At 39.5% G+C, this 14168-nt stretch overlaps 1 pseudogene; it reads left to right on the top strand.

Annotated features, from left to right (window-relative positions):
• The window catches only part of LOC102860273, a 67653-nt pseudogene that overhangs the window by 13648 nt on the left and 39837 nt on the right, over positions 1–14168 (top strand).

Genomic DNA, 14168 nt, shown 5'->3' with positions numbered 1-14168 from the left:
GAAAAATAAATAAATTAAAATATTTTTTAAAAAAACACATGTACACAAAGCTCCTCAAGCTAGATAGTTTCTTTGGGGTGAGATCTCAGCACTCAACCTCAGAGTAGGTTAGTCCCACTCCGCCCAATGCTGTGAAGCAGATTTCAGCTCACAGCAACACTTCACTGGGTTTCCTCTGCTGTAAATCTTGCAGAGAGAAGACAGCCCATTTTTCGCGTGTGGAGCAACTGGTGGATTCAACTCGCCAACCTTTGATCTGCCAGTGCAACATGTAGTCTACTACACTAACAGTGCACATGATGCTTGGTGAATAGAATCTGAAAATGTCAAGATTTCAGAAGTCATAATATGTGAAATAAATCAATGTCTACTTTTTTCTAGTGCCTTATATCTGAAATTTTGCAATTAAATAAGTACTTAAATAACTGATACTCAAAACAACTATGAGATATCATCTCACCCCAGTAAGAATAGCAAAATTTAACAGAACAGCAAACATCAAATGCTGGTGAGGTTATGGAGAAACTGGAACCCTTATTCACTGTTGGTGGGCGTGTAAAATGGTGTAACCACTGTGGAAGGCTGTATGGCGCTTTCTCATAAAGTTGCAAACAGAAATATCATTTGACCCAGCAATTCCACTACTGGGAATTTACCCTAAAAAAATCATAACCGTCACCCAAGCAGATATATGCACACCCATGTTTACTGTGGCTTTGTTCGCAATAGCAAAGAGCTGGAAACAACCCAAGTGCCCATCAACAAAGGAATGGATAGAGGCGTTCTGGTACAGTCACACAATGGAATACTATGCTGCACTGAAAAACAAGAAACTCATGAAATATTATGCAAAATGGATGACCCTGAAAGACATTATGCTGAGTTAAATATCTCAGTTACAAAAAGACAAATATTGCACAGGGCCACTGTTGTAAAAATGGGACTAACATCGGGCTTGAGGGAAGACAGAGGAGGGGAGGAATGGTGCATATGCACTGAAACAAATGAGGGAGAGAACTGTTTAAAACGGATATATGATTGGGTATTATTGTCATTACAGGAGTCCAGAATGAAGGCTGCACAGTGGAGTTGACTTGGGGGGAGGGACTGCATAACAATGAAAGAATTTTCCTTTTACTTCTCAAAGAGAAGAGTGAATCAGGGTGGGGGGAGGTGGACAGAGAGAAAAGTGCAACAATGAATGAATGGAAACCTTAAAACAAATAAGTGATACTAGTAAATTGACAACTCTAACAGGATAAAATAGTTATAAAGGATGAGCAATATCCTCCTGTGAGATTTACTGCCCCTGAAAACCCGTTGGGAGGGTCAGCCATGGGTAGGATCCGACTCAACAGCATGTAACTACAACATATACATATTAAATATATATACAAATAAAAAGAAATTGCCATCAAGAAGACGCCATCTCATGGATTCCCCATATATGTACTCCCTAGTGTGTACTCCAGGGCTTGAATTTTTTTTTTTTTTTAGAAGTGCATTGCCCACTCTTTGATGTGCCTTTGGGTAGACTCAAGCAGACCGGCTGGTAAACATTTGTACAAACCAGAGGCCAGATATTACCTCAACCAAACTCACTGCCATCAAGTGGATTCTAATTCAAAGTGATCCTATAGGACAACAAACCAACCTATAGTGTTCCCAAGACTGCATCTGCTTATGGAAACAGATGGTCACAACTTTTATCTGCAGAACATATATATGTTGTTATTGCTGTTGTTGTAGTAAAGGTGCCACTGAGTTGGCGCTGACTCTTAAATGTCCTTTGTTCAACAAAATAGTCCTGCCCAATCCTATGCTTTCTCTACCATTTCTGCTGTGCTTCAAAACATCTATCTACCGATTGATTGATCATCTATCTATCTATCTATCGATCCACACACATGCATAAATCTCCATGCTGTTCCACACCCATTTCTGAAAGGCACATTTCCAAGCTGGTTTTGTTGGGCTGGGTTTTTCCCCCCAGCTTTGAGTACTCTGTGTTGGTCAAATCTAGCAAAAGAAAGTGTACTATTTGGCATGACCTAGCCACTCGGATGAGTTAATGATTATACTTTATTTAAACCTTGATGGTAGTCTCTCCATACAACAAACTTCAAAGGTAATGGAAGTGTCTACTTCAGAGCTCTGCTTCAAGATTTTTTTTCTCTTATCATCACTGGAATGAAAGAAGAAGTTCAGGCTGCTTTGAAGAAAATGGCAAAAAATAAGGCTCCAGGAATAGATGGTATACCAATTGACATATTTCAGTTAACAGATGCTGCCATGGATGTGCTCACCAAGTTGTGCCAAGAAATCTGGAGAACAACCACTTGGCCAACTGACTGGAAGAGATCGATATTTGTTCCTATCCCAAAGAAAGGTGACCCAACAGAATGTGGAAACTACAGAATAATCTCACTGATTTCACACGCAAGCAAGATTTTACTGAAGATTATCCAAAAACGACTGGAACAGCACATCAACAGAGAACTACCAGAAGTCCAGGGTTTAGAAGGGGTCATGGTACTAGGGATATTGTAGCTGATGTTGGATGGATCTTCACTGAAAGCAGGGAATACCAGAGGAATGTCTATCTGTGTTTCATTGACTATGCAAAGGCATTTGACTGTGTAGATCATAACAAACTATGGTTGACTCTGAGAAGAATGGGAATCCCAGAACACTTGATCGTTCTAATGCGAAACTTATACTTGGACCAGGAGGCAGTCGTCAGAACAGAGCAAGGGAACACTGCATGGTTCAAAATTGGGAAGGGCGTACGCCAGGGATGCATCCTATCTCCATACCTTTTCAACCTATATGCAGAACAGATTATCTGGGAGGCAGGGCTCTATGAGGAGAAATGTGGGATCAACATTGGTGGACGATTTATCAACAATCTGCGTTATGCAGATGACACAACCCTGCTTGCTGAAACTGAAGAGGACCTGAAGCGCCTGCTGCAGAGTGTCAAGGACTGCAGCCTACAATGTGGATTGAGGCTCAATGTCAAGAAGACAAAGATTCTCACCACTGGACCAATTGGCAGCATCAGGATGGATGGTGAAGAGATTGAGATTGTACACAGCTTTAGTCTGCTTGGCTCCATAGTCAACAGTCTTGGCACCAGCAGCCAGGAAATTAAAAGGCGCATTGCCATGGGAAAGTCTGCTGTTAGGGACCTCTCCAAAGTACTGAAGAGCAATGGTGTCTCTCTGGAGACTAAGGTGCGTCTGATACAGGCCATGGTCTTTGCAATCACTTGTTATGCATCAGAGAGTTGGACAATGACCAAGGAGGATAGAAGGAGAATTGATGCCTTTGAGCTGTAGTGCTGGAGAAGAGTATTGAGAATACCATGGACTGCTTGGAAAACAAACAGATTTGTCCTGGAAAGGGTTAAACCGGGTGGCTCCTTGGAGGCAAGGATTCTGAGGCTCCGTCTAACATACTTTGGACATGTTGTGAGGAGAGACCGGTCCTTGGAGAGGGACATCATGCTTGGGAGGGTGGAGGGACGGCGCAGGAGAGGAAGGCCCTCTATGAGGTGGATTGATTCAGTGACTGGGATAATTGGGATGGGAGTGTCGGAGACAGTGCGATTGGCACAGGACAGAGCGGAGTTTAGGGCTGTTGTACATAGGGTCGCTGTGAGTCACAGGCGACTCGATGGCACATAACAACAACAACATCATCATTGGACAGACTTGAAGGAAACCTTGTATGTCTATTCTGCCTTTTAAATCAGCAGGATTTTTTAAATTATGGATTACAAAAACAATTAACAGGATCCCTGGTACCTCTGAGATGTCTGTGAGTACCAATTCCACCCTCATTAAGAGGTTTTGGTGGGTTTTTTTTTCCTTAAGAGAGTTTCATTAGAAGGGAGGCCCACAGTGGCATTGTGTGAAAGGCTGAGGTAAAAAATTACAGTGTTTCAACCAAACTTTCTTCCCTATGACAGGTCTTTATTTGTATACCGTTCTTCTAAATCTCTTGTTAATAAATTAAAAGTAGTCTTGTCAAGTCAAGTAACTCTTTGTAACTCCTCCCTGTCTCTCTTCCTGTCTCCTCCTCCTTCTCCCTCTCTCCCCCCCTCTCAGTCTCCTAACTAACAATATTATATGAGGGCAAAACCCACAAACCCAAAGAGCTTTGTGATATTATCTATAAGATTAATGGGTGGAAGCTGTAGATCTCTTAACTTTGTCTATGCTTTTGAAACTTACTTCTTCTCTTTTGCTGCCAGAGAACACTGCCTAGGAATCACTGCTACAGAGTTTATTCCCACTGACGCCTTGTCCAAGTCAATCTCCTAAAGAGCCTGAACAGCTGTGGAAACTATTCATCGGAGGGTTAAGCTTTGAAACGACAGATGAAAGTCTGGGGAGCCATTTTGAGCAATGGGGACACCATGGACTGTGTGGTAAAGAGAGAGCCAGATACCAAGCTCTCCAGAGGTTCTGGGTTTGTCACATACTCAGCTGTGGAAGAGGTGGGTGCAGCCATGAATGCCAGGCCCCCACAAGGTGGATGGAAGGGTTGTGGAACCCAAGAGGGCTGTCTCAAGAGAAGATTCTCAAAGAGCAGGTGAACACTTAACTGTGAAAAAGATCTTTGTTGGTGGAATCAAAGAAGATACTGAAGAACATCACTTACGAGATAATTTTGAGCAGTACGGGAAAACTGAAGTGATTGAAATCATGACTGACCAAGGCAGTGGCAAGAAGAGGAGCTTTGCTTTTGTGACTTTTGACGACCATGATTCTGTAGATAAAACTGTTATTCAGAAATTTCATACTGTCAATGGTCACAACTGTAAAGTGAGGAAAGCCCTGTCAAAGCAAGAGATGGCCAGAGCCTCTTCCAGGTAGAGAGGTCGAAGTGGTTCTGGAAACTTTGGTGGTGGCTGTGAAGGTGGTTTTGGTGGAAATTACAAATTTGGTCGAGGAGGAAATGTCAGTGGATGAGGTGGCGTTGGTAGCAGCCGTGGCAGTGGAGGATACGGAGGCAGCGGAGAGGGCTTAATGGATTTGGTGATGACAGAAGCACTTTGGAGGTGGCAGAAGATACAATGATTTTGGCAATTACAACAATCAATCTTCAAATTTTGGACCCATGGAGGGAGGAAATTGTGGAGGCAGAAGCTCTGGCCCTAATGGTGGTGGGGATGAATATTTTGCCAAACCATGAAACCAAGGTGGCTATTATGGTTCAAGCAGCAGCAATAGCTACAACAGTGGCAGATGGTTTTCGTAACTGCCAGGAAACAAAGCTTAGCAGGAGAGGAGAGCCAGAGAAGTGACAGGGAAGGCACAAGCTACAACAGATTTGTGAACTTAGCCAAGCACAGTGGTGGGGGCCTACTTACTACAAAGAAGACATGTTTTAAACAACACTCGTGTATGGGCAAAAAACTTGAGGACTGTATTTGTGACTAATTGTATAATAGGTTATTTTAGTTTCTGTTTTGTGCAAAGTGTAAAGCATTCTGAAAATCAGAGTTTTAATATAGTTTTTTGCTTGTTTATTTTTGCACCCATGATGTTGATTGCTAAATGTAATAGTCTGATCATGACACTGAATAAATGTCTTTTTTAAGGAAAAAAAGAAATTCATTTGTTCTATATCACTTGACATTCTATAAAATCACTAATTCACTTTATTACTACTATCTTAAATGTAGAAAATCTAGCCACCTCCCAGATAGTATGTAACTTTAATATAGTAAAAATCCTCAAATTTTAGCTTATTTCACAGCAGCGATATGAGAACAATGCTTGTTTAAATAGTAACCTAAAAATGATCTTCCTTGCCACCCTCTTTATTTCGTCATTCATTTACATGAAAACATCAGCTAAGTAGCATCATTTAGTGTAAAGAACCTGAATTTTCAGTCTGATGTCCTGACTGTAAACATTGGCTTTGGCATTTATTAGCTGCTTAACTTAATGAGTTTTAAAAACCTTTGAACCTGTTCCCTTATTTGTCCAATGAAATCAGCCTTCATGAATTATAATGAAAAAACGCAGGAAGGAAAGTCAGCTGATCACTGCCTTTGTTGTTACTGTGCCTTTAGTTTGAACTGATGGGCATTTCGTATTCAACTACTGTTGAAGAAAGAGTCCTCGTGGCATAGTGTGTAAAGAATTCAGGCTGCTAACGGAAACGGTGGCAGTTCCAGTCCACCAGCTGCTCCAAGGAGAAAGCTCCTCCCATAAAGATTTACAGATTCAGAAACCTAATAGATGGTCCCTGTGAGTTAGGTCCGACTACAGCAGGATTTGGGGTTTTGTATTGTGAATTTGTTGTTGTTGTTAAATGCCGTTGAGTCGTAGGTGACTCATAGTAACCCTATGAACTTTCTTTGCTTCTCCAAGTTCATAGGGTTTCCAGAGGCAAGCTATGTTGGAAGTGAGTGCCACTCCTGCTTCCAAATTGTGAATGCAATATATACTAAATTTAATATGACAAGAAAAAAAATTTAAAAAAAATTTAATATGACATAATATATGGTACATTTAATATGACATAAAACTCAAACCAAACTCATTGCTGTCAAGTACATTCCAACTCATAGTGAACCTACAGGACAGAGACCTGCCTGATCAGGTTTCAAGGCAGATTTCATAATTTTTCCCCAAAAGAGTGACCTGTGGGTTCAAACCACTAACTGTCCCATTAGAACATCTTGGTATCAGGCCAACGGACATAAAACGAAGCACAATGCAGAAGTTACTGTTCTCAGAGTATCTTTAAACCTTAAACCAAAATATCTCCTGCAGTGATCATAAAACTGAATGATGGTTTAGCTTAACTAGTAAAAAAGGTTGATCTTGAGCATTTTTCACTTTTGTTGTTGTTGTTAGGTGCCATCAAGTCGAGTACCACTCATAGTGACCCTATGACAAAAGATCTAAAGCAGTCCTTTCCTGGGCCATTCTCACACTTCTGACACACAAGAGCCCGTTGCAGCAGTCATCTTGACAGTCTACCTGGTTGAGGGTCTTCCTCTCCTTCACGGACCCTCCACCCTTCCCAACATTATATCCCTCTCCAAGCAATAGAAACTCCTAGCAATATTTCCGAAGTATGTAAAGGAAAGCCTCATCATTCTTGCCTCCAAAGAGTCCTCTGGCTGCACCCTCTCTAAGACATATCTATTCACTTTCTTGGTGGTCCACTGGATGTTCAGTGCTCTTCTCCAACACCACATCACAAAGACATCAATTCTTTTTCTGTCATCCTTATTCAATGTCCAGGTCTTGGATGCATAGCTAGTAATCAGAAAGACCATGGCCTGAGTCAGACACACCTTAGTCCTCAAACTGACATCACTACTCCTCAATAGTTTGGAAAGGTCCCTAACTGTAGATTTTTCCATTGTGATGTGTCTCCTTATTTCCTGACTGCTTGTACCAAGGGTGTTAATCATGGATATAAGTAAGATGAAGCTGGTGACAGTTTCAATCTCCTCTCTATCCATCATGACACTGTCTATTGGTCCAGCGGTAAGAATCTTTGTTTTCTTGAAATTTAGTCACAATTCATACTGAAGGCTGCATTCCCTGATCTTCTGCAACAAGTGCTTCAAATCCTCTAATTTTCAGCAAGCAAGATTGTGTCATCTGCATAACGCAGGTTACTGATGAGTCTCCCTCCAATCCTGATGCCACACTCCTCTTCAGAGTCCAGCTTCTCAGATTTGCTCCACATATAGATTGAAGAAAGCCAAAGGTCATTACAAAAACAGAGGAGAAATAAAAAACCAAAAGAAATGTCAGAGAGCTTCTAAAGATTGCATTGGAACATTGGGAAGCCAAATCTAAAGGAAAGCATGTCGAAGTAAAAGAGCAGAACAGACAGTTTCAAGGGACAGATTGGGAGGACAAAGCAAAGTATTATAATGGAATGCGCAGAGAGCTGGAATTGGAGAATAAAAAGGGAAGAACTTACTCTGTATTTCAAGCTGAAAGAATTGAAAAACAAATTTAGGCCTTGTGTTGCAAGTTGAAAGATGCTATGTGCAATGTATTGAATGACCCAGAAAGCATCAAAAGAGGATGGAGGGAATACACAGAGTCACTGTATCAGAAAAAATTGACTGACATTGAAAATTTCAGGAAGTACTATATGAACAGGAGCCATTCGTAACGAAAGAGGAAGTGGAACTGTATTCAAAGTATTGGTAAAAAATAAGGCACCAGGAATCAATGTGATACCAATTGACTTGTTTCAGTTAACAGATGAAGCCTTGGATGCACTCATCAGTCTATGCTGATTTAGAGTATAGGTGTCTGGGCAACAGATTAGAAGAGGTCTATATTTGTTCCCATTCCCAAGAAGGATGATCCAACCGAATGTGGAAATTATCAAACTATATCATTGATATCACATGCAAGCAAAACACTGCTGAAGATCATTCAAAAAAACAGGTGAAAAAATACATAGATAGGAAATTGCCAGAAGTTCAAGCGAGATTTAGAAGAGGCCATGGCAGCAGGGATATCATTGTTGGTGTTAGATGGATCCTGGCTGAGAGTCAGGAATACCAGAAGAATGTCTATTTGTACTTTATTGACTATGCAAAGGCGTGTGACTGTGTGGATCATGACAAGTTGTGGCTGACATTGAGAAGAATGGGAATCCCAGAACACTTGATTGTGCTCTTGAGAAACCTATACCTGGACCAGGAGGCTGTTGTGTGAACAGAGCAGGGGAACACTGCATGGTTTGGAATTGGGAAGGGAGTGTATCAGGGATGTATTCTGTCTCTATTTCACTTTTTAGAAATATCTATATAGGATAATGGCATATAATTCTGCGGTCTGAAATGGATCAAACATGCAGTCAAGATATACTGATAATAATGGTGATTGGAATGAATAAGCAGGAAACACAGAAGACTGGTAATTTGAAAACAGGGCCTTGGTAACAGAAATAAAGTCAAAGATCACAAGGAAGAATTTGGTACAACCAATTATTTATCTATTGCTTGTTGCTACATGCCCTTAAGTCAGATCCGACTCACAGCTGACCCTCTAAGGCCTTCCAGAGGCTGTAAATTACATGGGAAGAGATCGCGCACCTTTCTCTTGTGGAGCAGCTGGTGGTTCTAACCACGAGCTTTTGGGTTAATAGTATAACTTCTTACTATGAGGCTTCCAGAGTTCTTCTATTAATTGTAAATATCTTTGTTTAAAAAAAAAAACCAGAAATGGAAATTATACACAAAAGACTTTGTCTCATGTACTACACAGTAATCAAACTGACTATATTTGTATGTAGAAAGAGGTGATGGAGAAATTCAGTAACAGCAGTCAGAATGAAGACAGGGACCACCTGTGGAACAAATCATCAATTGTTATATGTAAGCTTAGATTAAAGCTGAAAACAAAACAAGTTCTTGAGATCTAAAATACCATCTTGAGTCTATCCTAACTTATTTTAAAAACCCATCTCAAGAAAATGGTGATGTGAAGACCAGATATGATTAAAGACATCATCAATAAAGAAAGTGAAAGGTCATTTAAAGACAGTGAAGAATAAAACGACCAAACTGGATTTCAGAAGAGACTGAAACTTGCTCCAGAATGAAGAAAAGCTAAATAAAGCAAAAGAACAAAATGGTGAAGTAGGAAAGCTGAACAGAAGATTCCAAAGGCATCTTGAGAAGGTAAAGCAAAGTAGCGTAACGAAATGTGCAAAGAATTGGAGTTAGAAAACCAAAAGGGAAAAAGATCTTTGGCATTTCACACATTGAAAGTACTGAAGAAAAATGTTCTTTAGTTGCAATACTAAAGGATTCCATGGGTAAAATAGTGAATGATACATAAAGCATCAAAAGACAGAAGTACTAAACAGAGTAATGGTGCCAAAAAAGAATTGGTCGACAGTGAACTATTTCAGGAAGTAGCATATAAATAAGAACAAACACACTGAAAAAAGTCCATGTTCACTGAAGGGTCTAGGAATTGATGAACTGTCAACTGAAGGGCTCCAGCAAACACAGGCTGCCCTGGCTGCCTTACTAATCTATGTCAAGAAATGTGGAAGACCTGGCTGACTGACTGGAAGAGATTCAAATTGTCAGAGAGGGGTGGCCTTCCAGTTAGCAGTGCAACTCCCAATGGACCACACCTCCTGAGCTCCCTCATTAGTCATTAGAGAAATGCAAATCAAAACTACAATTAGATACCACTTCACACTCACTAGACTGGCTACAATAAAAACAAAAATAGAAAAGCTGAGAGGATGTGGTGAGGTTGGAACACTTGTAAAATAGCTGTTGTTGTTGTTGTTGTTGTTGTTAAGTGCCATGGAGTCGTAGATGACTCACAGCGACCCTATGAACAAAAGACCTGAACACTTGTATAACTTTCATTGTCACACCACACTCATAGAGTTTCCAGAGGCAAGCTATTTCAGAAGTGGATGCCACTCCTGCTTTCAAGCTTGTTTTAATCGGGGAGCTCCACCAAACACTGTCCACCATGGGTAACCATTATCACGTTTGACACATCAGTGTCACAGTGTTTAGCATCACAGCAAAGGTGGGTGATTTTAAACTGCGGCCTTCAGGCCTGGTTTTAATTGGTTTTGTTCAAACATTCTTCTAAGTGGTATAGCACTGGTCTGTCCATCTGCTGTACAGAGGTAACTCATGGTTGCTGTCTAGTAGTGGGAATGTAAAATGGTGCAGCCTCTGTAGAAAACACCTTAAAAACGTAAAATACAGGATTACCAAATGACCTAGCAATTTTACTCTTAGTTACATGCCCCAAAAGAACTGAAATCAAGGACTCAGACATTCATCCATCAGTATTCTTTATTTAACAGCACAACACACCGTGGACTATGCCACCAGAACTCCTTTGCACATCAGTGCAATTCATAATTCATAAGTCATAATAAAGAGTAATCTCCTTCTGTGTGATTAACTGCCTCTGAAAACCCACTAGAGTCAGCTATAAATTGGTTTTGACTTGACAGTTCACAACAGCAACAACCAACAACCACCAAACAAAAATAGAAACAGCTCAAGAATGCCATCAATTAACAGGTAAGAATAAAAAGAGATTAAACGCTGCCAAGTGCTCAATGAACTTTGAAAGTATTATGCTAAGTGAATGATACTACATGTTATATGAAACTACTTCTATTAAATGTCTATTAAATGTTCATAATAGACAAATCCATGGAGATAGCAGGTAGATTACTGGTTTCTAGGGGCTGAGAGGAAGAGAATTAGGAGGTATAGTACTTCTTTTTGGGGTGACAGAATTAGATAGAGGCAATGGTTTCACAATACTGTGGACATACAAAAAAACCACTGACAAATATTTCATAAAAGAGCTAAACATTATGAATTTTATCTCAAAATAAAAATTTTTAAAAATTAATGTACAAAACCACAAAAGTGCAACTGCAATCTCAGAGATGCACGGTTCAAATCCACCAGATGCTCTGCTGGAGAAGGAGGAACAATCTCCTCCTGTACCAGTCAGATCTGATTTGACGGTACACACAAAAAATAATGAAATAAAATAAATTAAAAAAAAAACAAAACACAAAAGTGTGAGAATGATCATATGAAAAACAATGTAAATGAGAGAATGTGTGAAATGCAATGGATATGAATGAAACACAACGTATATGAATTCTGTATGTAAATATATAATAAAAAATTTAAAAATAGAAAAAATTATGTTCAGCATATAAACAAAATATAGATGAAAATGAAAACAAAATTAAAAGTCAGAAATCCAAAGAAAGAAGAAAACAGAAAGGTTATATGGTAGGTGGTCCTAAAGTCAGCATACAGGATAAAAATATATACAAAATAAGCTTGCAAGCCAATTAAAAAGTATGCAAAATAGAATGTATATGAATAATTATATGAAACACAATGTGAATGAAAGATTGTATAAAACATAATGTAAAAGAATTATTATATGAAAATAAAACTGTTTTTAAAAAAAATAATAATAAGCTTTTCTGGTAAGAAGCTGCACTGCAATCCCAAAGGCAATGTGGTTTGAATCCACCAGCTGCACTGCAGAAGAATGGACACTCTCCTGTGCAATTTACTGCCTCTAAAAACCCATCTGGATGGTCAGCTATGAGTCAATTCAACCTCAATGGCACAACACAAAATAACAATATACTTAATCAGTAAGATGAATGACAAATTCAAACACACCATGATAAAACACGCAGCTGGACTCTAGAAAGAGCAAGATATCAGGCCTGGAGAAACATTCATTAACAACTTGTAATAAGCACATAATACAACTTTACTTTTCAAAGGGGAAAACAACTTAGAGCATTTATTTAAGAAAGCCAAAGTCTACAGCTTTGAACATTAAGTCTACACTTGAATATTAAAAAAACCTAAAAATCTTGCCATGGGACCAAAAACAGTAGCACCATGATGAAAGGAGGAAAGGATGAAGGGGTATTATGAGACCACTTTGTAAACAATACAGCACCAAGGTAAAATCTATTTAAGGGGTTTTAGTTTAGCATTAAAAATTAGAGCCAATTGGTTTCAGAAAAATACCTATCTCTAAATACTAAAATCATATTCAACACAGCAAGACATACTTTAAAAATTCCACAAGCTAAGACAGACTTGGGAGTGCACTATAGTCAGTGCACATACCTCTGAGAGAACAGTCAACCAGCAATCAACAATGAGATTCCTGGTTGTATAAACGGTTAACAAAGTTTGTAAAGCAAAGGTTGGTAGTTTGAATTCACCCAAAAGCACCTCCAGATAAAAAAACACCACCTTGTGATTTACCTCTGAAAAATCTGCCACTGGAAAAAAACCTATCCTCTTCTGAATCATCAGAAGTGACTCCATGGCAGCCAGTTTATCAAAGGTAAAGCTTCGCACTGCTAAATTCCACGGAGTAAACTAGTTTATGGGATCATAAAGACTAGTGAGATACAGAACACTGTATCCATTGTATTTTGAGCAGAAATTAAAGAAACATTCCTAGCTGGCTATTATGTGTTTAACACTTAAAATGGTCTGACCACTAAATAAAGAAATCTTTGACAAAGGCATTTTTATGGGGGCTGAAAGAGCTAGTTTACTTCCTGGTTAACTTAAGAGAGAGAAATAAAGTACTGAAGACTAGATAGGTAGTAGGATATTTAGTCTATTATCAGTTAAAAATTATGTCATGCTCGCTCTGGTGTCTTAGTGGCAAGAAGCAGCACTGCACTCCTGAAGGAATGAGGTTCAAGGCCACCAGCTGTTCCATGGGAGGACAGGTAATCTCCTCCCCTGCGATTAAGTGCCTCTGAAAATCCCCGGAGAGTCAGCTATGGGTTGGTTCCAACTCAAGGGTACATAACAAACAAACAAAAACATATATTTTCAAGTCTACCCTTTTCAATGACTCACTAGAACAGAAAACATGAATAGTGCCTTAAAGACCTACAGCTTCACCTGGAATCAGAACATTCTGAGGCCCCAGATTCCCATACTTGAAGCCTTGCCTCTTGATATCATAATGTTTCTTGTAAAATTAAGTTTATATTCCTCATGTCACTATGTAGAAGAAATACTAAGGCACTGGCAGGTGTCCTTTTCAGTCTTACTTATGTTAATTTAGAAAGTTTTAAAAGGCACAGAGGCAGCAGGTGTGGTTCTCAGTTCACAATGTGAATTGCACATGTAGATTCGCAGAGTGTAAACTAAGAAAACAGCAAAGGGATTTGAGGTATCTGAACAAATCTTCTCCACAGCAGCTAAGACTCTCTGGGATTGGGTACTGAATTTCTTTACACTGCCTCCCTCACCCAGCACAACAGTACATACTCAAGTAGGGCTGATGAAATGAGATGTTTCTGTGATCTCAAATATACAATCCCTAAAACAACTATGAGATATCATCTCACCCCAGTCAAAATAGCAAAATTTAACAGAACATCAAGCAACAAACGTTGGCGAGGTTGTGGAGAAACTGGAAGCCTGATTCACTGTTGGTGGGAGTGTAAAATGGCGCAACACCTGTGGAAAGCAGTATGGCGCTTTCTCAAAAAGTGGCAAATAGAGATACCATTTAACCCAGCAATTCCACTACTGGGAATATACCCTGAAGAGACCATAGCTGACATCCAAGCAGATATATGCACACCCATGT

The sequence above is a fragment of the Elephantulus edwardii genome, unplaced genomic scaffold (genome assembly GCF_000299155.1).
Source record: "Elephantulus edwardii isolate Elephantulus edwardi_28Jun2011 unplaced genomic scaffold, EleEdw1.0 scaffold00137, whole genome shotgun sequence".
NCBI classification, from domain to species: Eukaryota; Metazoa; Chordata; class Mammalia; order Macroscelidea; family Macroscelididae; genus Elephantulus; species Elephantulus edwardii.
The sequence above is the reverse complement of the archived record's forward strand: the minus strand, read 5'-3'. Positions and strand labels throughout refer to the sequence as shown.